This window comes from Paroedura picta, chromosome 8, assembly GCF_049243985.1.
Source record: "Paroedura picta isolate Pp20150507F chromosome 8, Ppicta_v3.0, whole genome shotgun sequence".
NCBI lineage: Eukaryota > Metazoa > Chordata > Lepidosauria > Squamata > Gekkonidae > Paroedura > Paroedura picta.
The window spans coordinates 91,317,011-91,344,605 of record NC_135376.1 but is presented as its reverse complement, the minus strand read 5'-3'; the positions used below and the strand labels follow the sequence as shown (position 1 = coordinate 91,344,605).

The window sequence follows — 27,595 nt, the reverse complement described above, 5'->3', positions numbered from 1 at the left end:
CACAAAATAATTAAATATTTGTGGCAGCACAAAATACACACACAAACACACAAGTAGAGTTGCCCATCTCCAAGTAGGGTGTGGAGATCTCCCAGAATTAATACTGTTCTCCAGACAAAGGAGATCAGTTTCTCTGGAGAAAATGACAGCTTCAGAAGGTAGAATCTATTCTATGGCATCACCTGAGTTTGCTCTCCTTCCTCAAACCATCCTCCCCAGAGGTCACCCGCAAATCTCCAGGAATTTCCCAGCTCAGAGCTGGCATCTCATCAACTTAACCTCTGTTGGAGTTCTACCTCTGGCCTTGTGTCATTCTCATTGGCCTTCTCTGGAGAGAGGTTGTTTTACCAGGATATTGCACTGGGTCCGCATGGACCACTTTGAATCACTTCCAAATCTAACACAGAGGTGGGACTAACTTACCTGCCCTCAACAGATATGATGTTTCAGAGAGTTACCACGTTGGTCTATAGTAGAACAGTGAAATCTGAGTCCAGGAACATCTTTGAGACCCAAAAGTTTTAAGGGGCATGACCTTATGAAAGTCAAATCTCCGTTCATTAGATATCTGACAGAACTTTGATTATTGGAATTGCCTGTCCAGAAAATCTTCTTGGCCTCTAAGGTGCTACTGGACTTGAAGCTCTTTCTTCTACTGCAGACCAACATGGTGACTCTCTGAAACCATCAGAAAAAGTTGTCATCTACATAGGTTATTGGGTTTGATTCAGCAATCCAGACAACTGTGGATCCAAGAATCACGAGTCTTTCATGTGTTTCCCTTCTGGGTGTTCCTGGTCATGGCTGACCCATGTGGGGTAAAACACAAAGAGCAATGCAGATGGAAGACGTAAGAAGAGTGATTTCTGTCCCCTCCTTCCAGCCTCCCACATCTTTGTGGGTCCTACAAACCTGGAATTGGAAGGGACTGTGTGCGTGGGTGGACTAAATGTGTAAGAGACCCAAGCCCATTAGCACCATCCACAGCTGCATCCAACCAACCACAGCTGCATCCAACCAGCCATCCAAAGGTTCCTGTTGGCAGGAGAGTAGAGGATCCATAGTAATGGGCTTTATTCATAGAGTTCAGCAGTGGACATCTGCAACCAACCAGCTATTTTAGAGGCCTGGGCAGCCCCAGACAAGTCCAGTCTCATCAGATCTTGGAAGCTAACCAGGGGTGGTCTGACTAGGATTTCGACGGGACCTCTAAGGAATGCCAGAGTCATGATGCAGAGTCAGGCAATGGCCAGCCACCTCTGAATGTCTCTTGCCTGGCAGCCAGACAAACCTAGGATCTCCTGACTACACTACACATGCCATACACTAAATAAAATAAATCATTCTTGGCTTATCCTCTCCCAGCAAAACAATGTTGGTTTCTGTGAAAGCCAGCTATTCTTTGGTAGACGTGAATATGTTCCTTTCAGTTTCCATGTGTTTGTTTGTTGGAATCTTTATCTTTTCTATTCCTTTAAAATGTTCTAGCGTTGTTATGGGGATGGGGCTTCTTCCCCCCCCAACCCCTCCCCAAATGCAGCCTTTTAAATATAGCCATTGATTACTTTTCTGCTTTCTCTGTCCTTTCTCTTTGAGAAGAAACAAATGCACCCTTCAGTTAACTTCAGGCCAAGCAGTCATTTTACGCCACAAACCACAGGGTGGAAAATGTCAGAAGACAATGCCTGGAGTTGAGTATCTGCAGAATACAGTTTGGAAATTTTGCAAAACTTCCCTAACTGTTCCTTATCTCTTTGGGGGGATTATTCTCTGTGGGGGGGGGGGATTGCAGGTAAATCTGCAGGTAAATAGAAGCAGATGCAAAGAAATGTATTGGTCGATTTCTGGGGGAAATTGGGTTAGAGGAATGAAGAGAATTTCTATTCACAACACCCCCCTTCTCTTTTTGTTAATTTTGTTTAAGGCATTTTACATGTCATCTGCAGGTTTGACACCATTTTTTTGACACCTATACAATGTTTATAAACTATAAATATGTTATCTGACCTCATTGGTCAGTCTGCACCTGGAGTACTGTGTGCTGGAGGCCTCACTTCAAAAAGGATGTGGACAAAATTGAGAGGGTGCAGAGGGGAGCGACAAGGATGATCCGGAGCCTGGGGACCAAGCCCTGTGAGGAAAGGTCAAGAGCCTTGGGAATGGTCAGCCTGGAGAAGAGGAGACTGAGAGGGAATATGATGGCTCTCTTGAAGTATTTGAAAGGTTGTCCAAAGAGCCTCTTGTGGCACAGAGTGGTAAGGCAGCAGACATGCAGTCTGAAAGCTCTGCCCATGAGGCTGGGAGTTCGATCCCAGCAGCCGGCTCAAGGTTGACTCAGCCTTCCATCCTTCTGAGGTCGGTAAAATGAGTACCCAGCTTGCTGGGAGGTAAATAGTAATGGCTGGGGAAGGTACTGGCAAGGCCACCCTGTACTGAGTCTGCTATGAAAATGCTAGAGGGCATCACCCCAAGGGTCAGACATGACCCAGTGCTTGCACAGGGGATAACTTTACCTTTACACTGGGAGGAGGGCAGGAAAAGGTTCTTTTTGGCAGGAGAGGAGAGGACCCACAGTCCCTGGGTGCCAGTTTGATGTAGTGGTTAGGAGTGTGGACTTCTAACCTGGCATGCCAGGTTTGATTCCTCGCTCCCCCACATGCAACCAGCTGGGTGACCTTGGGCTCACCACAGCACTGATAAAGCCATATAAGAACCAACTCTTCTTCTTCTTCTTCTAATGGGCTTTAGTCAGCAGTGTTCAGCAGTGGAATTGGCTGCATAAAGAGGTAGTGAGCTCCCCCTCACTAGCAGTCTTCAAGCCACAGCTGGACAGACATCCTGGATGCTTTAGGCTGATCCTGTCTTGAGCAGGGGGCTGGCCTAAATGGCTTGTATGGCTCCTTCCAAAGCTGTGATCCTATTAATCCATTTACCATTTTCCTAAGGTGTCACCATGAATGTCAATTTTAGTACCCAATGTTGTTATTTGGGTTGTGCAAAAGATTATAGCAATTTTGCTCAGAGCACCAAAAAGCCATACAAAAATTGTTGTTGTTAGGTGCGAAGTCGTGTCCAACCCATCGCGACCCCATGGACAATGATCCTCCAGGCCTTCCTGTCCTCTACCATTCCCCAGAGTCCATTTAAGTTCACACTCTTTTAATTTCTTTGCTGCAGTCCCCATCTGCAGTGATCTTGGAGCCCAGGAAAATAAAATCTGTCACTATCTCCATTTCTTCCCCATCTATTTGCTAGGAATTGAGAAGGCCGGATGCCATGATCTTCATTTTCTTGATGTTTCAAGCTAACTTTTGCACTCTCCTCGGTACAAATGGCTAATTTATACTGGGTTAATTTGTACCGGGGAATCGGTACAAATGGCTAATTTAGCCTGGGCCAACCTGGCATTCTCCTCTCCTGACCCACAGCACCCCCCTCCCCCTCGATATTATTCTTATCTAGAAGCTTAACGTGAGACGTTTTTGTATGATAACGCCACCTTCTATCAAGAGTTGAATAGAAGTACACAGAACTTTGCAATTATGAAATTTGAATATTAATTTCCCAAGTGATGAAACGCATTTGGATTTCCTTCCCATCACTTGTAATCTGTAATTTCTTATAGTTATACCTTAATTAGTTTTAATCAAATTCAGCATGCGGTGTTGGCCATCCCTTGGTTTCTCAAACTCTGTGAAAAGGAAATGGTAAAATTGTTAAGAACGGGGACACTTAACAACTGGGAGAAAGGAAACAGCCCTGGTTACAGAAGGTCTATCCTGTGCCAACCAAGCCTTAGCTAACTCAACTGCCCTTCCTTTCCTACTATGATCCCAGTCTCTTCCTTGGTTCTGTCCTAAGCAAAATGCTACCCTTGGGCTCAATGGAGAGGCCAATGCATAGGATAGCACTGTCAACTCATCAGGCCCTGAATTCTCAGCCCAGCCTTCCTCCTTCAGCACTAATTTAAGTTACAAATGGCTTTCTTTCATTCTAGCTACAAATGATTCCTGAATATAGTTAAATGTTTTTCATTTCTCTTGCTCAGTAATGGCTGTTCCCATTGCTTTGAGCTCAGCTAGATGGGACAATTCTCAAAATGGTCAGTAGGAGTTTTCAAGTAAGACTATTTATTTATCATATGGCATGTGTGTGGCATACCTAGGAGATTGGTCTGGCAGTCAGGCAAGAAGAAGAAGAAGAAGAAGAGTTGGTTCTTATATGCCGCTTTTCCCTACCCAAAGGAGGCTCAAAGCAGCTTACAGTCGCCTTCCCTTTCCTCTCCCCACAACAGACACCCTGTGGGGTGGGTGAGGCTGAGAGAGCCCTGATATCACTGCTCGGTCAGAACAGCTTTATCAGTGCCGTGGCGAGCCCAAGGTCACCCAGCTGGCTGCATGTGGGGGAGTGCACAATCGAACCTGGCATGCCAGATTAGAAGTCCACACTCCTAACCACTACACCAAACTGGCTCTGAGATGTTCAGAGGTAGATTGCCATTGCCTGTATCTGCATCATGACCCCTAGTGTTCCTTGGAGGTACTCCATCCAAGTCCTAGTCAGGGCCGTCCCTGCTTAGATTCTGAGATCTGATAAGGCTGGGCATCCCTGAGCTATCAACCCTTGTCTCCAGTGTTACCGATTACCTCCATTACCTGTATGTATTTAATTTTAGTCTAAATCCTACTTTTATTTCAAATGTTTTATTTTATAGTTTAATACCTTGTATGAGTTGCATGCTGCTGAATGTGTTGCTTTTTGTTGGCTCTTATGGTTGTTCTGGTTTATGGCTTCAATTCATATAGAGTCAAGCTCATTGTACCTTGTGGCCACTTTCCCCCAGTCTATAAACTAAATTATCTCAGGTAAATATCCTCCAGGTCACTAAACTGACAGACTTGAGTAAAGCATGGAAGTACTTGCTGTTTGTGCCCCCTTTGTACCTAACCCCTACCAGCTTGGGAGTGTGGACTTCTAATCTGGCATGCCGGGTTTGATTCTGCGCTCCCCTACATGCAGCCAGCTGGGTGACCTTGGGCTTGCCACAGCCATGATAAAGCTGTTCTGACCGAGCAGGAATATCAGGGTTCTCTCAGCCTCACCCACCTCGTAGGGTTTCTGTTGTGGGGAGAGGAAAGGGAAGGCGAATGTAAGCTGCTTTGAGACTCCTTTGGGTAGAGAAAAAGCGGCATAAACAACTCTTCTTCTTCTACTACTACTTCTTTTAAACAGTTAAGACAATCTGACATATTGTGTTGGCTGAGCTTTGTGTAACCAGTGGTATTTGCTTGAGAACTGATCACAAGAACCAATTACAAGGTCAGTCAGGATCAAGGGCCATTGAAAGCACATGGGAATATCTAAGTAGTAAGCCTCAGCTCAAAAATCTCAAACAATTATCTCTTTTTACAATATGCCTTTTAGAAATTGGCAGCAGGCAAGCAGTAGAGAAGTGATGTTGAATGTCATTAATATGCCAGCAACCACATGAGAATTTGGCTCAAGCCCACTCATGAGAAAAATAACTGTAATCTATTTAATATGATTAATTCAAATTTGCTCCAAATACATACCATCAGGTCCCTACTCAGATATGATAAACAGAATATGAGCTGAACCGTGGATGACCGAGCACTCACGGACCATAGCAGGTCTTTGTCAAGACCTGGCATGGAGCTAGTCCCCATGGTATAATCTTTGAAATTAACTGAATTGCGGGATACTGAATTAATCTAGGCGTGTAGCTCAGGGCTCTTATTTCTAAGTTCTTTATCCTTTGAATACAGGGCATCATCTTTCTTTTCTTTCTATCTGTTTACTTCCGTGACACTTCTTGACACAAATGCCTACAAATCACTAAGATTGGAATTAACTAAGGCTACGTCCAAGCATGGGTGAGTGGGAAAAGTTGATTGGCCAGAATGTGATTATATCAAGTCTGTTCCACATAGGTCAGTCGTTTTATTGTAAACCGCAGCGAGTCAACCGAGAGCGGCGATATAGAAATCTAAAAGTAAATAAGTAAATAAATTATTATTTACTCACTTTGCCCCACCCTGAGTATTTCATTAAGTAAGATTTTGATTTTGCACCAGGTTCCCCACGAATGTGCAGTGTGCTACGGGTGAAAAGCAGCCCCCTTCCAGCCATGCCCGAGGCAGTTGGCTTTTCAAACGAGGTGTTGTTCATACTGTTGCTATTTTGTAAAGGGATCTGGCCATATACAAGTCAATCTTATTCACAAGCAAATGTTTGGGTTATCAATATAATTCATTATTTTTTCCTACTTTTACAGCTGGTATACAGCAATCCTCCCATAGTTATCACCATGGTAATTTGATTCTTCCAGGTAGGAAAAAAATTGAAACCGGTCTGTTCCATCAGTGTTCAAGGCTATGCAAAGCCAAGCCTCATCCCAAATGACATGGTACGAATCTAGATGCACACAACTCCTGTAGTTGTTACAGGGGAGAACTGGATAATCTGCTGGGAAGAAATTTCATTCAGATCATGGGTGGGGATGCCCAAAAACTGGATGTCAGATCCTTGTTGGGATGAAGACAATGGATTGTGACCACAGAGAGATGCCTCATATGCATGCTACCATCTGTGGCCAGAATTGGGTCGATATCCCACTGCCTCAAAACTTGTCACACACTACTTTCCAACTGGCATGCCGCTCTTCTGTCATCTCACATGGGTTTGTCAGGGGCTCCCTGTTTTTGAAGCACAAAGACGTGTGCTGGGCTTTTAAATGCTTGCATTTCTTTCGCCTTCCTCCATGACGGTACCATCATAACTCAGTCCATTGTGTTCCAGATGGTGGCAGCAGCAGTAGTCCCATGATTGGCTTCAAGGGTTAGCATACGGAGGCCAAGCGAGTTTCTGTTCATCAAAAGTCAAGGCCGCCTTTTGCAATATGATGAGATGAGATTGAAAGATCCAGCCTCCAGACTGGCAGTTACTGATCATTTTATTTATCCCTCTTCTGCCCCCAAGTCCTTCCTGTGTACATCTGTGCACAGATTAATGTTTTTAACAGGGCACTTCAACTTCAGCATCAATCGATGTGCCTGGCCTTCTGCAGAAGAAGAAGCCATATGAAAAGGTTTGCTGGTTTCCTATTAACTTTTTTTTTTAATCCTTGGAGCCCAGTGGGAAATTTCTGATGGAGATAAAAGGTTCTAAAACGCCAGGTAATGTATAATCAGATCAATAGTTCCCTATGCAATTAAGGGAGGGGCTGTGGTTCACTGGAAGAGCCTCTGCTCTGCATGCAGAAGGTCCCAGGTTCAATCCCTGTTGTCTCCAGTCAAAAGGACCAGGAAGCTGTATTAATTCTAATAACCAGCAACACCGCAACAAAACTGTAATAACATTTATCAAAACTGACATGAGTAAATGGAATACAAAGTTGATAACAAATGGGGAAGAAATTGAAAGAGTCAGTATTTTGGAAGCTCACAACATCAAACGTCACTCACTGCACCATAGAAGTGATGTTGATCATCTTTATTTGCTGAGAAAATTTGGTGGAAGAGGTCTCCTGAAAGTTAAACGAGCTGTTGAAGAAGAAAAATGAGCATCGAATGACTACACCAAGAAAAACACTCATTTTGATCTCTAAATTTTTTTTTCTTGTCATCACATGTGTTGATGACATATAGAGGATGGAGCAGAATTTTTCTCTCTTGCCTCAGAGGGACAGACCAGAACGAATGGGATGAAATTAATTCAAAAGAAATTCCATCAAAGCATCCGGAAGAAGTTCCTGACAGAGCGGTTTCTCAGTGGAACAGGCTTCCTCAGGAGGTGGTGGGTTCTCCATCTTTGGAAATTTTTAAACAGAGGCTGGATAGCCATCTGATAGAGAGGCTGATTCTGTGAAGGCTCAAGGTGGTGGCAGGTTACAGTAGATGAGCGATTGGGATGTGAGTGTCCTGCATAGTGCAGGGGGTTGGACTAGATGACCCAGGAGGCCCCTTCCAACTTTATTATTCTATGATTTTATGAATCTATGATTCTATGATGTGTTCTCCTCATCCTTCATTTCCATTGGTTGGATGAAGAATCCAGCTTCAGCTGTAACACCTGGTCTGCACATGTAACAGAAAGAAGAGGCTCAGGTCATTTGGTGGATTGCAGCAATTCAGAGTGCAGGGTGGCATGTAGTTCATATAGAGTTCCTCTCAATGAATAATTTCCAGGGGGTGGGGGGAAGGAAACTACCATGATAGGCAAAATGTTTGGCTACAACTTTTCTCCTAGATGTGCCAACTTCCATTTGCTGGGACTTATTACCTGTAAGAACATTAAGCATATGATTCCCCCTCCGAATTAGTTGTAGTACAACCCATTGTATGAGCTTGTAGTAACTATTGCATGTGACAGAGCAGAGACTGAATGACACCAATGTAGGGTGGCAGACAACCTCCTGCCCTTTTAACACCCCCCAATTGAAAGGGAAGCTGAAGACAATGGAGGGGAAATGAGATTCCTTCCACCATGATATCACTGTTGGCTGCATAACAAAAAGTAACATCACTGCACTGTAGGATGCCCACCCCAAACTCTATACCTTTTTGTCACAGAGGTTCAAGGATAAGATTCAGGGACATCCAGGGGCACCTACAACATGGTGATGTAACTTCCGATTATGCAGCTGGAAGTGAACTTGTGCCACTCTATTATGCTTTTTTGGTAAGTCTCTCTCCCACCCACCCCAGTCTCCCACAGGTTGCAATCCTAAAAAGACGATGACCTTTCCTTTCTAATAATGGATATCAACAGTGATCAAAGCAGATTTTAACATACATGCAAGAAGGTCAAGATAGCCATCAACTCACCTTTTAAGTACTGTGAGGATTGACCGTTTGATGACATGTTAAAACAGGAAAGCAAACCTTCAAAGCCATTCCTCTGTTGCATTGCAGTTCATCCTCTCAACCACCTCAGTCTGTGTCCTTCACCAACCTGGAATTTCCTTGACTTTCTAGCAGGGGATGATCTTTCACTCCTCCATGACAACCTCCAGTGTTCCAGGGCAGTTAACGATCTAGAGTGGTGACTCATGTTAATTGTCGGCTTGCTGAAAGCAGGTGTCAATGCAAATGTGAGAATCATGCAACATTTATAATTAGGATCCCTTTCTAAAAGAGTGTATGCAAATGCCAGCTGAGGATTTAAGTCTCAGGGCCTTGCTGTTATGCAAATCTAGCCTCTCGCTACATAACAGTGCTTATCCCTCTAACCTGCTCTAGTTTCATCCCAACTGGCAGATTTCACAGGCTGTCTGAAACCCCCCCCCCCTTCTCTGCATGTACACGGCTCCTCCCCCCTTTTCCATGGAACTCCACAAGGTTTTGCACAATTTCCCCAAACATACTCAGCATTCATTTGCATAAGCTTCCATACACTGCGGCTCTGAAGTGAACTCTGGGTTAGAACAATACCTTCCAGGCTGGTGGCACGCTCGGGGCTGAGATTTAGATTGCAAGTGCATGGAAGCACAGAATCTTGGTTTTGCGCTTATCTCTGGGCCCAGCTGCCTGGGAGGCTGGGATTGCGTGATGGACCCTGCAGATGTACAATTAGATACACAAACCTGCCACAGGAGGGCTCAGTATCACTCTAGGAATAGTGGGTTTCTGTTTCCCCTCTGTACCACTGTCAAAAACCTCCCTTCTTTAGCATTACACCTCAATAGTTGAAAAAGACAGGCACAAGGTGATAGCCTGTCTTTTTCCCCTATTGAACCTTAAAGCAGCTTATGGGGCTTTTGCTTCCGGGGAAGTAATGGGCCTATGAAGTGTTAACTGACCATTCTTCATGCTGACATATTAGTCAACTTTTGCCAGTTTTAGAATTTGTTTTTTATTTTACATTTTATTCTATTCTATGTCTTTTGTACATTTGGACCTATCAATGCATATCTGGCGAACTTGCACTGGCCAATCATGGGTTTTGGCAGGAATCCCCAACTGTATATAAGTTTGGGTGATGGGTCCCTGAGTTAGGTTCTGTTGTTTGATGTTAATAAAGAGTGAATGTTTCACCGTTGAAGCAACTCTGCACCTTATTTAACCCCTATGGCCTATGCAGTAGACAGTGCTTTGAGAAACATTGGCTAGCAGTAGGCATTCTGCAAGCAATTTTTTTTTTAAGTCTGTGCTGATTCAAAAGTGATGGGACCAGTACAGATAGAGGACATTTATATTAGTGATGTTGTGCAAAAGGGACATTTCTTTCTCTGAAATTCACTTCTCTGAAGATAGGCATTGCTTCCTTTTAATTTTCTTTCCCCCCCCCCGCTTTTTCCGAAAGAAAATTGTCTCTTTTCTCTTTTGAACCCTTTTGTCGCTTCAGCCTTTTGAACAGTTTTATGTTACACAAATTGCAAGGTGATTCAATAGGAGGAAGATAGGGAAGACATTTTCTGCCTTGGGCATCTGCAAAATTCTAAAAAATACAGAATTCCCTATACTTTCTTTCCATTTTTCTTTTCTTCAAATTGGGATTGATTTTAAACAGACTCCAAATACCTAAAAAGAAGGACAGGAAAGGATGAAACCTCGGAGAAAAGGATAAAATATCGGAGACAATTTCAAGGAGAAACATTAGTAAAGAGGAATTAAGAGAATTTCTCCAACTGTATGCCTAATTTCATCATTTGCCAGCACCACTACTTGTTAGAGTTCTTGGTATTTAGAGTTTAGATTCCTCCTCAGGGTCTGTAGAAGCTGGCAAAGTCATCTTATGCAGAGTGACTCCAGTCTAAGCCCATTAATACACCATACATCTCTGAATGGGGACTCATCTCTCCTCTAGAGCAAAGCTTCTTAAGCTGTGGTTCGTAACATCATAGTCATCTTATCTCACTACAGGGGAGCATGAATTTATTATTATACTTGTTATAATAATTTCTCCAGACTCAGATAAAATAAAAACATTAGTATACTAGGAAAATGGCCCGTTTCATCCAGGAATGCAATGGGTGCTAGTGGAGGGCTCCGATGGAGGAGCAGCCCTACCTTGAGCTGTGGCTGGCAGCTGTGGCTACTCAGGTGGAGGTGGGCATGCTGGTGGCACAGCACTGGAGGTGCACGGCATGCTGGCGGCTGGGGCGAGAGCAAGGCAGCCGGGTGTCGAGGAGTGTAGCAGGAGAGCCTGTATGCCTGGGCTGACATCTCTGAAGGTGGCCAGGCTGGCACGGCTGCTGGCGGGGGCGTCGGGCCAGTGGACAAGGCAGGTAAGTGGAGGAACAGCATCCTCAGTGGGCAGGCTCACAGCCAGCTTCTGGAGGTGGGCACTCCAGGGGCTGGCTCAATCCAGTTGTGAATTGGCCCATGAAGGCAGTGGATTCATTCCAGACAGCACTCTGTCTACAGGGGCCTTTCCCAAATATTAGGGAGAACAAATGGTAAGGACATACATGATTAAATGATTAAAATTTTAAACAGCTGAAACAGTCCTGCCTTCATTGTCTATTAATAATATTTCAGTGTCAGGAGGGGGAAGGGGCAGAGAATTTTTTTCCTTCATTTCAGATGGAGTACCTTTGCTACCTCTATGGTTTCCCCCTGCTCTAACCAAGCTGAGACATTTTACACTTGTCAGGAATCAGGCTGAGGCCAGCCAGTAGAGTCCGTGATAAAGGAACATCCAGGATTCCACAGGTAGTTGAAAGTCCAAGGAATAGTTTTATTAAACAGAAACTACAAGATGCTGGAATACGCCAAGACCCCTTGAGCAAAGGTCTTGGTAGATACAAGGGTATCTTTAGGATGCTTAGGATGCTTTAGGATGCTTAGGGTTGATCCTGCTTAGAGCAGGGGGTTGGACTAGATGGCCTGTATGGCCCCTTCCAACTCTATGATTCTATGATTCTATGGTACAATAGACATCCCAAGATTATTATAGAGTACATTCGATAGGGGAGGGGGGACAAGGATTTTAGGCAGGATAGCATAGGACACAAAAGGTGCAAGATTTTCCAGCTGAGCCAATGGCTTGGCTTTGATCCTAACAGTTACATTTCTGTTGAGTCTGCACTGTCTATGCAAGGTCGTAGGAATGGTTTGATAAGGAGGGGAGATAGCTACACCCTGCTGGAAACACTGAAGAGGCTTGGAGCCTGAGGGGAGATTTACAGCTTTATGATGCCTGGCCTTGCCAGGCGGCAGGAAGGAATGAAGGCATGAATCGGGGTTCATGATAACACTGTACCATTGCATTCTCTCTTCTTTGCACCACTCCTCCCACCTTCTGACTTGGGATACAATGGCTCAGAGATCTCCATTTCTGCTTGTATCAGGTACATTGAACCCTATCCTCAAAGGTAGTATATTCTGGAAATCTTGTTGGTCTTTAAAGTGCCATTGGACTCACATCTTTCTCTTCTACTATAAACCAACATAACTACCTACCTGAAAAGGGAACTGAAGCAATGTAAACCAATTGTTTCCATTGTGACACTCATGGGCACCATATAGCCTACCTATTGATTTCTTAGTTTCTTTTTGGCTTCTTCGCCAGAGCTTATCTCCCCCAAATCAAATAGCCAGCTCTGGATTTCCTCCACTTCGCTGGAGCAGGTTGTGTTTTAGAAGAACCTGGGTGGCATTACCGTTACGTCTTCAGGAAGTGACATTCAGAAAACAATTTTCTCCATCATAGGAGGATGCCTGGCCTGGAACTTTCCAGACACCATGGCAGCCATTTTGAGGAGTCACCATCCCCCAGGCTTCTCAAGATGCTCCTTTGATATGAACAATTTGTCTTTGTCCTCCGCTTACCAGCATTTTTCTGGGCCCTCTTTTCCAACATTTTATCTAAGTTTTTGCTGAAGACAAAGAAGCCAGGTTTCAAAAGGAGGAGCCATGCTGGGACAAAGCAGCATGTTTGTTATTTCCTTGTAATTTTGCATTTTCCTCACATTGCAGCCATTCACTTCCTAACACAAAGGTCGATTCAACATTTTCTGCAGGGAAGTTCACCGTTTTAATCATCTGTTCAAAAGCAATCAAGAGCGGCATTCATTTGATATGGGCTTTAGTTTCAATTTACTCGTCTCTCACGCTGGCATTTTCCACTCTTCCACCCTTCTCAGAGAATACACGAGTCTGAACTGTTATGACATTTTTGTACTATCTACCAGTGGGCATTTCATAGGGAAAGGCATTTTGTTGCAAAGTAATTAAAGAGGAAATTCAGCTGCCACTATTCCCCAGTCAGAAATAGATATTTCAACTAATGATCTGCCTGAATTATTCTAGGCTGAAATTCTAAGCATGCCGAGGTGGGAAGAAGAGCTGTCGTAATCAATAGGACTTTGGCCCCATTCATGGGTTACCATGGCAGCATGGATGCCACCAAAGAGATGCTCAGCTATGATCTGACTCTACATCATTTCAGCAATCAATGGCTAGTAATGTGTGGCATTTATCCCAGAAAGGAAACCATGTTAGTCTGTCATAGCTCAAACCCCCATCAGGCCCCTTACAGTCAGAGTTACATCCTTCTAAACCAGTGGTCCGCAACCTTTCAGCTCCTGCGGACCACTGCTCTGGAGTGGGGGGAGAGGGCGGCCCGGCGGCCCTGGGGCCTGTGCGTGCGCGGCAGCCCCAGCGCAAATGTGCATGTGCGGACTGTCGCGCATTTGCGCTGCCGCCATGCTGGCGGCCGCGGCTCCCCCTCCCGGCCCCTCCGGGCCGCCAGCAAAGCGGCCGCCAAAGCGGCCAAAGCGGCCGATTAGCTTGCAGCTTGGCAAGCTTCTCTTCCTCCCCCCCTCCCGAAACAAGAAGCTTGCCGGGCCGCGAGCTAATCGGCCGCTTTTTCGGGGAGGAAGGGTTAAATCTGATTTTCATCTGTGATGTTTATTTCCTGTAAACTGCCTTGAGCCAATAGGAAAGGCAGGGTATAAAATATTTTAACAAACAGGCATTGAAAAGAGTTTACCTCCTGGGTATGCTGAAAAGCTGTCCAGTGTCTATGGACTGGCTCCAGTCTTATTCTAACCTCATTACCACAATGTAGTATGTCTTCCAGTATTACAAAAAATGCCTCATTCTTATACTGAATGATTAAGGTAGCTTCAAGATGCCTATTTCAGCAGCTCCCTTAATTTTTTTTAGTGCCCACTGACTTGGTCATCCCTTCGGTTTTTCCCTCCAGTTCCAAGGTCCTACTTCTCTATGGCCACGTGACACATTGTCCCTGAAATGAGAGGAAACGTAGCTATGACAATCCTGCAAGCACTCATCCTCACTGTTGATGTCATACCAGGGAATGGTAGAGGACAGGAAGGCCTGGAGGATCATTATCCATGGGGTCGTGATGGGTTGGACACAACTTCACACCTAACAAGAACAACAAAAACAAATTAGACAATCTACATTCAGTTTAGGAATACAAAAACAAAAAATAACTAAACTCTTGGTTAGTTTTATTTTTGGACTTATTTCGGTTAAGATCAGATTGGCACTATTTAAAATGAAAAGAAGTTTAATATAATAAGTAAACTAAAATCAGCACATTTTTATCTCCTAACACAACAATAAGAGGCTATTTTATTCTTTAAGTTGCAGTCATTTAGGTTAATTCCAAGGTGGCCAAACTTTGACTCTCCTGATGTCCATGTACTTTCTGTAACCGCACCGCGAGAGCAGTATAAATAAAAGGCTAAGGGGGGTAGGGGTGGGCTCTGTCCGTGATGGGCAAAGGGGCACATTGGCCCCTTGCCCCCTGACTGACAAGCAGAGGGGCCAATCGCCAGGCACTTTGCACTTGGCGATTGGCCCCTCCGCTTGTCAGTCAGGGGGCAAGGCGCCAGTAGCCAGTTGCCAGCCGCACACAGCTCCCCCCATTCCCGACCCTTTTTCCCTTCCTTCTCTCCATCCATCCACCCATCCCTTACTCTCCTTTCTCGCTCCCATCCATCCTTTTCTCTTCTGTCTCTCTCCCATTCTATCTCACATTGCTTACTCTCCTCTCTCTCTCTCTCCATCTCTCTCTCTCTCTCTCTCTCCTTCTATCTTTCTCTGTGCCTGCCTGCCTTCCTTCCTCCCCTGCCTTTGGGGGGGGCCGCCCCACGTGGCGTCCTCCTGTACACGCCCACTGCCCACTAGCGCTCGCTGTATCTCTTATACAGCGGGCTTGCTTTCTAGTCATTACCATAAACCCCAGGGGCTCATGGTAATTGTAGTCCATGGACAACTGGAGAGCCACTGTTTTGCAAACCCTGGTTTATTCAGCACCTTGATTCTAGTATTTTGGTTTCATCCCTTTCTCTCCCATGACCACCTGAGCATGGCCATTTCCCTGAGCTAAAATGGACTCCTTCCACTTTTTAGATGTGGGTAAAAATGGCCGCCTTCTACACTAAACTACAAATGATTAATAAGGGAGCAATTCTAGGCAGGCCAGCTCAGATGTCAGTCTCATATTATTCAATGGGTCTTACTTCCAGAAGTGTTCCTCAGAATAGCAGCTTGGGTATATTACCAGCATTTCTATCAATTTAGGGACATTTGTTATTAGCTGTTCCTTTAGAACTCTGATTCAAGGAAGTTTATCAATTTTTGGTCTACTTTTCTTTACTTGTAATTGGTAAGCTCAGAGCCTTAGTATTATTTTATTTTATTAGTACTCAGGATTTCTTTCAAATAACAAAAAAACCTCTTATGATATGCTGGATTTATTTGTCTATAAGCTTTTACAGCTTTCTTGATTGCCATTTGTCATCTTGATTTCCAGTACTGGAAAAGATGGCATTTTAATATTTGGCAAGGCACGTTCTTATTTCTATTCATTCTGATCAGATTCTTAAATGTATCCTGTTCTGTCAGGTTCAATGACTCATATTACTGAACTTGGAGGGTGAACAATCATTTTCAGCTTCTGTCATTTCCTTTGTTTTAAATTTGAATTCTAACAGACAAGCAACAATAATTTTTTTTTCTGTATGAAGGCCCAGCCTGTCCTACAGACCTGTGACTGGATCTCCTAATGCGCCCTTTCTCAACTTTTTTACCATTGAGAAATCCCTGAAACATTCTTCAGGCTTTGAGAAATCCCAGAAGTGACAGGATCGTGCAGAATATGGTTGGAAAGCAGAGCTGTGGACACATGCACCTGGGCCCCCTCACCTCCCCACCCCCTCCAGGACCATCATTGGCCATTTTGGGAGGGGGGAATCAACAGGACTTTATATGGTCATAACACCCAATAAAAGAGCCTTTTGTGGCGCAGAGTGGTAAGGCAGCAGACATGCAGTCTGAAAGCTCTGCCCATGAGGCTGGGAGTTCAATCCCAGCAGCCAGCTCAAGGTTGACTCAGCCTTCCATCCTTCCAAGGTCAGTAAAATGAGCTTGCTGGGGGGTAAATGGTAATGACTGGGAAAGGCACAGGCAAACCACCCTGTACTGAGACTGCCATGAAAACACTGAAGGGTATCACCCCAAGGGTCAGACATGACTCGGTGCTTGCACAAGGGATACCTTTACCTTTAACACCCAATAAATGTTCAACTAAATAAAAAATATATATTAAAAATAATTAAATCCCACCCATTTGGGAAACCCATCCAGGGCCTTAAGGAATTCCAGGGCTTCATGAAATCCAGGCTGAGAAAGCCTGGCCTAAAATGTTTTAGTGGGGTTTGGCCTCTCCCACCCCCCAAAAAAGCCATAGGAATGACTCAGGTCAGATTCACTCCGTTTTCCTGGACATGGCTTCAAAAGTAGCAAAGATCCTGCAATCAATTCTGCTGTCTCTGCAGAATTTATTTTAATTTCTTTTGCAACAGCTGACATATCTGCAAGGCTCTTCCCTTTATAGCAGCAGCCCAGAGTTTATAAATAGCAGAATACACTGACCTGCAAAACAACTGAAGTTTTGCTGTGTGTCTGTTTGTCTCTAAACCCAGAATTCTTCTGAAGGTAACCCAGGGGAAGAAATAACTGTGTTTCTATACTAAATCCTACTGTCCCCACCATCCAACCTGATTACCTTCCTGTGACAAAATCAAATCTGAAAAGGGTAGATTTGATAGTAGAGGGAAAGGGAGAGATGAGCTGGCTTTTCAAACCCTGCTTTTCACTACCTGAAGAAGTCCCAGTGGACCTTACAATCGCCTTTCCCTTTCTCTCCCCCCAACAGGTAACCTGTGAGGTAGGTGGGGCTGAGAAAACTCGAACAGAACTGCTCTGTGAGAACAGCCCAAAGAGAATTGTAGCTAGCCCAAGGTCCCCCAGCTGGCTGAGTGAGGAGGAGCAGGGAATCAGATTAGAGTCCTTTGCTCTTTAACCACTGCATCACTCTGGCTCTCCAGACAGAGCAAAAAGGGGGTTAGATTTAAAACATGGCATGCCAGCATAAGCAGGGGCCGTTCCGCATTCGTCCAAAATAGCACAATGGTTACTAATTGAAATCGCTACAGTTTTGCCGTTATGCACAACATCGTTGACAATCTGCAACACTCCTGAAACCGATCCGCAAAAAGCGCTTCATTGTAGCGCTTTCAGGGAAATCCCAAAAAGTGGATTCACCCTCCGGAAAGCGCTACACTCCTGCAACCAATCTGCAACACTAGCGGGAAAGTTCTGTGCGTTACCATTGTTGCGGTTTCTGCAAAGTCCTTCCCCCTGGCTCTCTCCTCTGATCTTCCGGTGAAGCGATTGCCATTTTTTTTTCTCCGAGCGAGCGGAGATCAACGCACCGGCAAGCCTTCGTTTACCCAGTGAGGCTTCCCCAGCTGCAGTCCCTCTGTTTAAAGTCACCAAGCACAAGCATCGCAGAGGCCCGTTTGCTGGTTTATTTTCACTTTATTTTTCACACTGTTTTCGGACGAAAATCGCGCCCATGAGGGGGGGGGGATTTTTCTTTTCACTCGGGGGAGCGTGGCAACGATGAAACGGCAGCTCAAACATCACCTGCTAGCTGGATGGGTCTCTCTGTTGCAACGAATCAACGCATATTCGTTGCAACGGGTGTTTTTTTTTTTTTTAAACCTTCCTTAAAGGGAAAGGGGCTGTTTGGGAACATGATAACGGCCGCCCATTGGCTGCTTGACGGCCAGGGGCGGGACACAGCCCAGCAATAGCGCTTCCTTTCTTGCGATTTTTGCCGAGACCGGAACCCTGTGGGAAACGATAGAAACGCAACTGGATTCCACTACAAAGGCAGGAATGCGTTACGCCAAATTCCACTATTTAAAATGGCGATTTTTCGTTCAGCAAACAATGTGCTACATGGATCCCAGTGCGGAATGGCCCCAGGTCTGTCTCTATCCCCTTTTTCTCCCCAATGGAACCCAAAGAGGTCTTGCCTCCATTTTGCCTTCACAACAACCCTATGAGGTAGTTTAGGCTAAGATTGAACAAGCATCACTCAACAAGCTTTGCTGGCAGACTAAGGGCCATTCTGCACCCTATGTTCCCCACTCTGCAGGCCTTACGCTCTGCGGGCGAGAACCTACTGATCATTCTCGGCACCAAGGAAGCGTGCCTAGCCTCGACCAGGGCCTTTTCGGTCCTGGCCCCTGCCTGGTGAAATGAGCTCCTGGGTGAGCTGCGGGCCCTGCGGGATTTGCCAGCTCTCCGCAGTGCCTGCAAAACGGAGCTCTTCCACCAGGTCTATGGTTGAGGCTGGGGTCAGCAAATCAGGGACATCACCCCCCCCCGGGAGTCAGGAAGTGTACAATGCTCTCTTCCATTATCTCCGTTATTAGTAAGGGGAGGGTTGGGGATTTTCTGCCATCATGTTGGTATTTTTAAAGTCTTTTGATGGGGGTTTTAATGGGTTTAAATGTGGTTGAGACTACTGTGACCCGCCTCAAGCCTATAGGGGGAGGCGGGAAATAAATCTAATAGTAATAATAATAAATGATTAAAAATTGTGAAACCCTTACTGTTTGTAAACACCTTTTTTTTGGCATTCTGCACGACGTCGTGAACATCCAGCATAACATCTGCAAACAGGCTGCTACATCTTCCATTTTATAGCGCTTGCAGGAAAATCCACAAAACTGGATACCCCTGCCATGTAGTGCTAGCATTATGAAAGCAGCCTGAAAGACACTCGCATAAGACACATGGGTTACTAAAGAGGCTGAAGTAGCGAGATTTCCAGCTTCAATGCCTGCCCTTGAGCCTGCCTCCCTCTCTCTTCACCTGGAACGGGGCTTTCTTTTTTTGTTGAAAAAACAGCCTGGACCTACGAATAGGCACACAATTGCTCAGGCACAGCAAAAAATAAACTGTTCCCCACCAGTTTGCCCATAAAGCATGCCTCTTCCCCACCCAAGGAAACAAAAACAAATCGCCCCAATTTTTTTTAACCGCTTCAAGGCTCCAGATTTCAAGAGGGATTACAGAGAAAGGAGCCCAATGCATCAATGAATCCAGGCATATTTGTTTTATCTAACAGATTTTTTAAAAATAGCGGGCATTGTGGTCCTTTTAAAAGGAGCGAGGAAAGTGATTGGCTGTCTGTCTTGATTGACAGGCAGAAGAGAGGAGTGTGTCTAGCATTTTCCCCTTATCTGCCATTTCAAGGAGGCGTGCAGAGTAGCAAGATGCGCTAGAGGGAGGCCAGCAGGTGGGGAATTTCCAGAGGTGCTTTTTTTTTTTTAGCATTAAACCATAGCGCTGGCCTAACACTGCCGTGTTTTTTTTCCATGCGAAATGGCCCTAAATATCCGAACCTTTTTAGCCCTGGCCCTGCCTGGTGGAATGAGCTCCCAGAAGAGCTGAGGGCCCTCACCGAGTGAAATAAGTCCCACAGGGCCTGCAAGACCAGGCATTTGGTTGAGGCCGGGCAGGTGGAGAAGGGATTTTTGCCCCTCTTCCAGCATTTCCAGCAAGTGGCCTTTATCATCACTCTAGATGCATGTTAGCAATCAGGGTGGGTGGGTGGGGACTGACACAGGAAAAATGGGTGGGGTTAGAGTATTGTTTTAATGTTTTTATATGTTGTTAGCCACCACAAGGCCACTGGTTTGGAGTGGCAGTGTATATGAAAAATGAGAAATAAGCAAGGACTTGCTTTTCAAGCAAACCATCATCATACTGCACATTTGAACAGATGATGTTGTTTACTAATTTGCTCCTCTCCCAAGTGTGTCTGCACATGGAAGCTTACACCCTGAATAAATCTTTGTTGGTTTAAAAGGTGCCCCTGGACTCAAATTTAGCTAATTAGTGACATTTCTATACACCACCTTCCCTTGTGATGCCCTTGTAGCCGTATGTAGTTACAGCTAGTATTTCTTTGAATAGGTCTGTGGCCCATTTCAGATGTTCTCCAAATGGCTGTCCTGCCCAGGGCAGAGTCTGCACTTACTTTCTTTAATCCATTGTCAATCCTGTTGAATTCAGATCGCTTTGAACTCGGGTCTTCCTCTCCCCCCCCATTGAAACAGGAAAGTCTTCTGCACGTGGTTAGGGAGGCTCAGAAGGTGGGTGGGTGGGGGGAGCCAAGCCTCTTTCTTTCTTTTCCTGAATGGGGGGGGGAGAGGAGCCAGGCAGGGAGCCTCTTTCTTTTCTTGGAGGGGAGGGGGAGAGGATGGAAAAAGGCAGAGGAGGGAGGAAAAATCCAGGACCGACAAAAGTTGAGAGAAATTAGGGGCTTCTCCTTTAAGGCAAGCGTGTCACATGACCAGGTGTAGACTATCAGAGGTTCTCTGCCACAGAGCTTTTTTCCCAATGGATATTGAGGATTAAAAGCACTCGAAGATATCGCACAATAAAGGTAGGGTCACTCCAGATCAATCCTTCTTGCTGCAGAAGGAAAATTTAAATCGCCCCAAATCCAAACGGAAATCGCATTCTGCGTAGAGGGCAGGGACTGAATCGATCTGGGGTTGGAATAAAAGCTCCATGCAGTTTACACCCTGATACAAGCAAATGATGGAAAGCAAGACAGAAAACATCAGGGTATCTCATCACTGAGAGAAAGAAGATGTTAAAGATGTCTGGCAATACTGCTTGATGTGCAGCAGAACTCAACTTTTCTTTTCAGAGTTCCTTGCAAATGGTGCAAATTTACAGAACAAAATCACATTTCCCCCATTTCTGATTGGAAGATGTTTTATAAACAGGCAGCTCTGAGAAGTTGTCTGAAAAACGATTAGAGGGCATGCTGGCCTGCAAGTCTGTTTTGTTTTCACCTTCCAGTTACTCTAGCCAGCCGACGGCAACCTACAGTTACATATTTATTTCTTTTTGTTTTGTAGATTTTTTTCCTAAAAAAAGTAAAGATGTGAAATGTATGCAGACTTGAAAATGCAGACTTGCATTTCATAATTATACATATAAAAACCTAATTATGTAACACAGGGTGTATGAAACAAAGAGCCTTTCTCCCCAACCTCCCCTTCATCATAATTTTCAAAACATTCTTATAAATCCAGTAATACTTCAATCAATCAATCAGTCAATTTATTCTTGTAGCCTGCCTTTCCCGTAAGGTTCGTGATGGGTAGCATTATTCAATAAAATACAGCCATAACAACATTAAGTATTTATATTCAACATTTTAGATTTCAAATTCCATAACTAATCCGTTTTACACCTACATTATTGATTTCATCTTTACTACAGATTCAGCATGATTGTATATTCGTATATATTTTTGACTCCTCTACCCTACTCAGTGTAGCTTTTACCAATAAGTAGTAAGAAAGTATTAGCAGAAAATGTACATATCTACAGCAACAACAAAGATACATGGGGGTATTCAATCCCCCTGAAGGTAAAACAACATTCTCTATAAACACACAAAGAATGCTTGTTACTACCTACCTTTTGCATTGTGAAGCATCCCCAGCGTTGCAGAAGGACCCAGCAGAGGCAGCATCAAAGCAGCCGAAAGGCATGCTGGGCCCAGTTTTGGCAAATTAGCAGCCTGGAGGTTATGTTGAACCCAGTGTTTGGTGGTCATGCAGCCCAGGAGATGCACTGGGCCACATATTGGTGGCTTTACAGCTTGGAACCTCTGCTAGGCCTGACAGATTCAGCACAGCTCAGGAGCCACATTGGCCTGGCAAGAAAGTGGGGGAGAGAGAATTCTACCCCCAAGTATCACAAGCCCATACTTGTAGTACTCTGCTCCTAAGGGTTGCCAACAGGCCTGGAGAAAAATGTCTTCTCCCTTTAATGGGATGTTATTTGCCACATAATCTGAGGGCCATTCCACACAATGACCAATGTTGCTAGATGTTTGCAGTATGCAGAAAGGCTATATTTAATAGTGGGATTTCATCATTCTGCACAACTTCAATTCTAGCGGAATATTATAGTTCCAGTAGCCGTCTATTCATTCCCCACAGGTTTTTGTTCTCGCCGGAATCGCAACAAAGGAGGCGATATTTTTCCGTGCTTCTTCCCGCCCCTGGCCGTCAATCAAACAAAACAGCCAATGAACTGTTGTGTTCGTGCTCCCGAAAAGCCCCTTTCCCTTTTAAATTGTTTTTTTAAAAACCCGAAAACACCAGTAGCATTGAGTATTTGTTCATTCGATATCTCAAGACCTTTTTCGCTGCTGTAGGAGCTGCCGCTTAATCGTTTACATGCTCTTCAAGTAAAAAAAAAAAAATCCCTTCCCATGGGTACAATTTCTGACCGAAATTACGGCAGTGTTGAACAGGGGGCTGTATTGTGCTCGGGAACTTTAAAGACAATTGCAGAAGGGAGCTTTGTTTTACAGTTAAGGCCTTCTGAATTGCTTGTGGAGGGACTTCAGCCGGAGAAGCCTCGCTTATTCTTTGCTTTCGCCGTTCTAAGGAAGAAAAATGGTGATCACATCTCCAGAAGCTTGGGGGCGAGAGCCAGGGAGGAACATTCTTTCTACTGCTATTTTGAGAACGCACGTGTCTTTTGCTGATGCATTGCGGCTTGTGGTCAGAAGTGTAGCATTTTTTTTCCAGGGGGAATCCTCCAAAAACAGTTTGTAGTATCAAAGGTGGCAAAATCCTGTCGCCTTTCCTTATAGTACTACTGTTAATATTTTAGTATCAATCGGCCAAATGCTCTCTAGGGTACTAGACCACTCATTGACTAGCATTCCCTGCAGTACCCTAGGGCAGGGGTAGTCAACCTGTGGTCCTCCAGATGTTCATGGACTACAATTCCTATGAGCCCTTGCCAGCGTTTGCTGGCAGGGGCTCATGGGAATTGTAGTCCATGGACATCTGGAGGACCACAGGTTGACTACCCCTGATCTAGAGTGCCTATGGCCGATTGATACTAAAATACTAAAATATTAACAATGCTAAAATATTAACAATAATACTATAAAGAAAGGCAATTGGATTTTGCCACCTTTGATACTACAAACTGTTTTTGGAGGATTGGAGGGTTTAACCGCCGATGAAGCTAATGGAAATGGAGTTGATCTAGAAGTTGTTATGGTTGTTCCTTCTGGTGTATAAAAGATGTAAAAGAAGCTGTATTTACTCATCATTGCAAACAGATTGCCTTAGAAAGGTCCCCTTTCTCTTCTGTTGATTGTTCATTGTGAACCTTTCTTTTTTTGTATTGTAATTACAACGTCATGCGGAATGTTGAATTAATAGCATTTACAAAAGGTAAGACTTCGGCTACATTTAAGTTGTGCGGAATGTGCCTGAGTCCCCTCCAGCTTCAGCTGCCTGTTTCTGCACACTAAAAGGCTTTTATAAACCTGCTTAGATAAATGAATACTGAGTGTGGTTTAGACTGTTGCACAGAGCTTACTGAATGTTATTTGTGCGCTGCTAAACATGTCCTGTGAATACTTATTATTAAGTCTGCGGGTTTGGTAAACACAGACAAAGCTCTTCAAAAACAGTCTGCTCTTTATTAATTCCAAACACCAACTAGAAAGACCAAACAGGAAACACAGGAACAACACAAAGTTATATACAGTTCGGCTAGCCCACCAGAGAACCTGATTGGTCCAAAACAGGCAGAGTTCATTGGCTGATGAGTTCATGCAAGTAGAGTCTCTGACTGGTTGAATTACAATCCTTCGTTTGCATATCAGTTGACATTAGCACTATGGCGTGCACATACATAACACTTATGTTCTGCTTCAATTCCTTCTGGTGGTTCCCGACTTATAAAATCCTAATGCATTGGTTATGGAACATCCCAGTTTGATGATCATATTGACTCCCTGTGGTTAACCAGCCTTGAGTCCCTGTGAGAAATAATGTAAATAAAAAAATCAATAAAGGGACAGGATGTTTTTCCAGGCCTGTTGGTAACCAGATCTCACCTCTATTTATCCTCAGAATAACCCTGCAAGGTAGAATAACCCTAAGAGAATGTGATTGGCTGATGGGCACCCAAAGATTTTTCATGGCTGAGGAGAGGGGATTTCAGTCAGGTTATTTATGTCTCACGATTCAATGTTGTCCAGAATCGCTCCGGTCTAAACCCACTGAAATCATCCTCTTTAGAGGAGTTACTTTGCATTGGATTGCATTGCTCATCAACACTCTAACCCAGCCTTTCCCAACTATTTTTTTTTTACTGTTTTGAACCCCCTGAAACATTCTTCTGGCTTTGAGAAATCCCTAAAATGGCAAAATCGTGCAAAGTAAGGCTGGGAAGCATAGCTATGTACACATCCACTTGGGGCCCCTCCCCTTCCTACCCCCTCCAGGCCCATCACAGTCCATTTTGTGAGGCAGTGGCAAGTTGACATGGCCATACATGGTCCTATCGCCCAATAAATGTTTACCAAATCTTTAAAATGCATACAATATTAATTAACTCCCACCCATTTGGGAAACCCTTCCAAGGCCACCAGAGACCTTAGGTTGAGAAAGCCCGCTCTAAGCATACATCCACTGAAAAGTGACCATTTCCATCTCTTGAATGCGTAGCAAAATAGCTGTGCTCTCTCACATTTCGATCTCAGGTTTAAACAGCAGGGCTGACAATCAAAGGTTGCATTTTTGTTCATTTACCTTTGCGGTGATGATTAAGTTCAAGTGAACCAACATAAATGCCCGATACAGTTGTCTTTTTGAAATGAAAACGTGTAAAGAGAACATGTAACTTCATAAATGAAAGCCAATATTCAGTTCCAGAACAAAAAAATATAGAGAATCAAAATACCCTTTAAGAATGTCCACATTTATGTCTTTAACACACAACCACTCAGAGCTGTATGGAAGGGCAGCATAAAAATCTAAGTAAAATAAATAAATAAACAAATAAACGTCATCCACTACAATTTAGTGTTAAGATAAATTTTCTTAATTCCTTTTAATCCATTTAATCCCAGAAATCCAAAAATCCACAGTATCCCCCCCCCCTTTTCAAGCAATTTGGTGCATGTTCCAAATCAACCCTATTTTGAGCAAAGAGACAGTCAAAGAAGTTCTGGGCAGGGAGGTTCTGTAAGATGTCAGTCTACAGATACTCAGTGGCAAGCTATAGCTTTCTAAACATTGCTATCATTACCCAAAATGCATTCCAGAAGACACGTGTTTGTGGGGAATAGCTAGTGAAAGGTGGGTAAATGGAGAACCTGATTGTCTGTTGTACAAGGTAATTGTCCCCTTAAGAACTTGAAGCAGACAAAATGCAGCCAAGACTCACCACAGCCACTTGTTGACATTGCAGAGGGCCAGATGAAGGTGGACATGTCTACCTAACTGGCCCATTTGCAGTGTGTGCTGTGTACATGCAACGCGAATAGCATCAAGGGGCAGGGCCAGACCCACAGCATCTATAAAGGTGCTCTTTGCTTGGATACCGGCCTCTTCACCCACAATGCCAGGGGAGCAGCTTCTCACCCGTTACAGAGTTTGATGTGGATGTTTCACAGTTAATAATTCGTCATAGCCGTGGCTTTGCATGGGATGGAGCCTGTAGGCACGGAGTCCAGTGTGCAATTGGACTCCCTGGGGTTGGGACCTCTCTAAGAGGTGGCACGCAAATGAGTGCAGCTTACCCAGCTGGGAGGACAGGGGCCTTGGGGCAGTCAACTGTGATTTGCACCCCTTTGTCTCCCCCCACATAGGTTGTTTGCCTTAGTGGTGGACTTCAGTAGGCAAGGGGATCTACTTTCCCAGCGGAGAATGGTGGAGATCCGCAGGGGACCTCTGGACTCCATGGGGTGTTGGGCCAGTCTGCTGACTGCTGGGTCAGTCTCCCTCTCCCATGCTGCACCAACCCTCCCGTGGGAAGGTAATAAAGCTGTGGCCATGTTCATACCCAATATTGGTGTGTCACATTTTATTCCAGCCCACAATGCCCTCCTGGAAGTCAACATATATCAACTAAAATAATGTAAGCTTTATTACAGACAAAAAGTTAATAGACTTTACACTGTTTCCATTAACAAGAGGAAATAGACAGTGGAAATGAATAGAGTCAGGGAAATGGGTCAATTGAAAATATATTTACCAATCTAGGCTCTGCCTCAGAGCAATGAGGCAGAGACAGAGACAGGAGAACACAACTGATCAATGACATGATGGGCAGCCTGGATGGATCCAAGAGTCCAGAGTGGCAGTTTGGCTTGCCACAATGAAATACATTTTCCTGGTTCATGCGCATCCTTATCCATGGCCTTCAGTTTGTATGATTTGAGCAGGGCTGTTAATGATATGATCTTTTGGAGGTCATTAATTCATAAGGAAACCATGTCATAACTGACTTGAAGGCATTTAAGACATATGCACACAAGATGGGCTAAGAATACAGAAATACAAAAGACATGTGGTCCTGAGACCTTTTGTTAGCCATGCAGGCTTTAAGTACTTTGGCAGATGGAATGATAAATGAACTACAGTTTGTTTAACTACAAACTATACAGAGGCAGGCATTGGCAAACCAACTCTGAGCATCTCTTGCCTCAAGAAACCTATGGGATTGCCATAAGTCTGGTGTACCTGGACTGTACTTTCCACTACCACCACAACATGAGAGGGGGGGGGCGCATGGATTCTCTATTAGAAGAAAAAAATGTGCCAGGGTGACAGGAAAGCATAGGCCTTTTTAGAGTCCTTTTGGGCTGACTTGATCCCTGTAACACAGTATATATCGTCAACATACATCACAATGTCTTCTCATAGACGTTTTCTTCCATTTGGTCTCCTGAAAATCTGTTTCCTCTCTGCGCCTCAGACTGGAACAAGAAGACCTGGAGAGACATCCAGCCATTTAACTCCTAAGGCAACAAGGGAGGGAAACATGAAGAGCAAACATTTAATTATTTTCAAAGCTGTAATAATTAGGTAGGCACATAAAAAGATTTAATTTCATTCCCCAGCTCTATATTTCTTCCTTTATATACTTTCTTTTTCAAAGTGCAATGCTATTTTCATGAAGACTGATCAATTATGATATTGCTTAATAACTCTGTTGGGTATTTTTTTTCCAGCCACGAGGGCAATCCCAGCAGCACTGTGGCATTTCAAATAGGAGTTCAATTAACAGCTTTATCGGCTAAGCCGTTATTATGATGAGCTAATGCTCCTGCATCATGCCGCGGGTTTCCATTAGTGAAACTGAAAATTAACAACAACATTTAAATATTTGTGTGAAACTTTTTCAGACCGAGGGAGGAGATGGGATTGCAGGATCTGGGATGGAAGGGA

The 27,595-nt window shown here is 44.3% G+C and overlaps 2 long non-coding RNA genes across 3 annotated transcripts in view; one reads left to right on the top strand and one right to left on the bottom strand.

Moving 5' to 3' along the window:
- The window catches only part of LOC143843953 (uncharacterized), a 72,630-nt gene that overhangs the window by 35,319 nt on the left and 9,716 nt on the right, over positions 1–27,595 (top strand). The window lies entirely within an intron of this gene.
- The window catches only part of LOC143843952 (uncharacterized), an 84,035-nt gene continuing 82,966 nt past the window's right edge, over positions 26,527–27,595 (bottom strand). For both annotated transcript variants that reach the window (XR_013233759.1, XR_013233760.1), the window contains one exon: positions 26,527–27,165. This is a non-coding gene — a long non-coding RNA (uncharacterized LOC143843952). The remainder of the gene's footprint in view (positions 27,166–27,595) is intronic.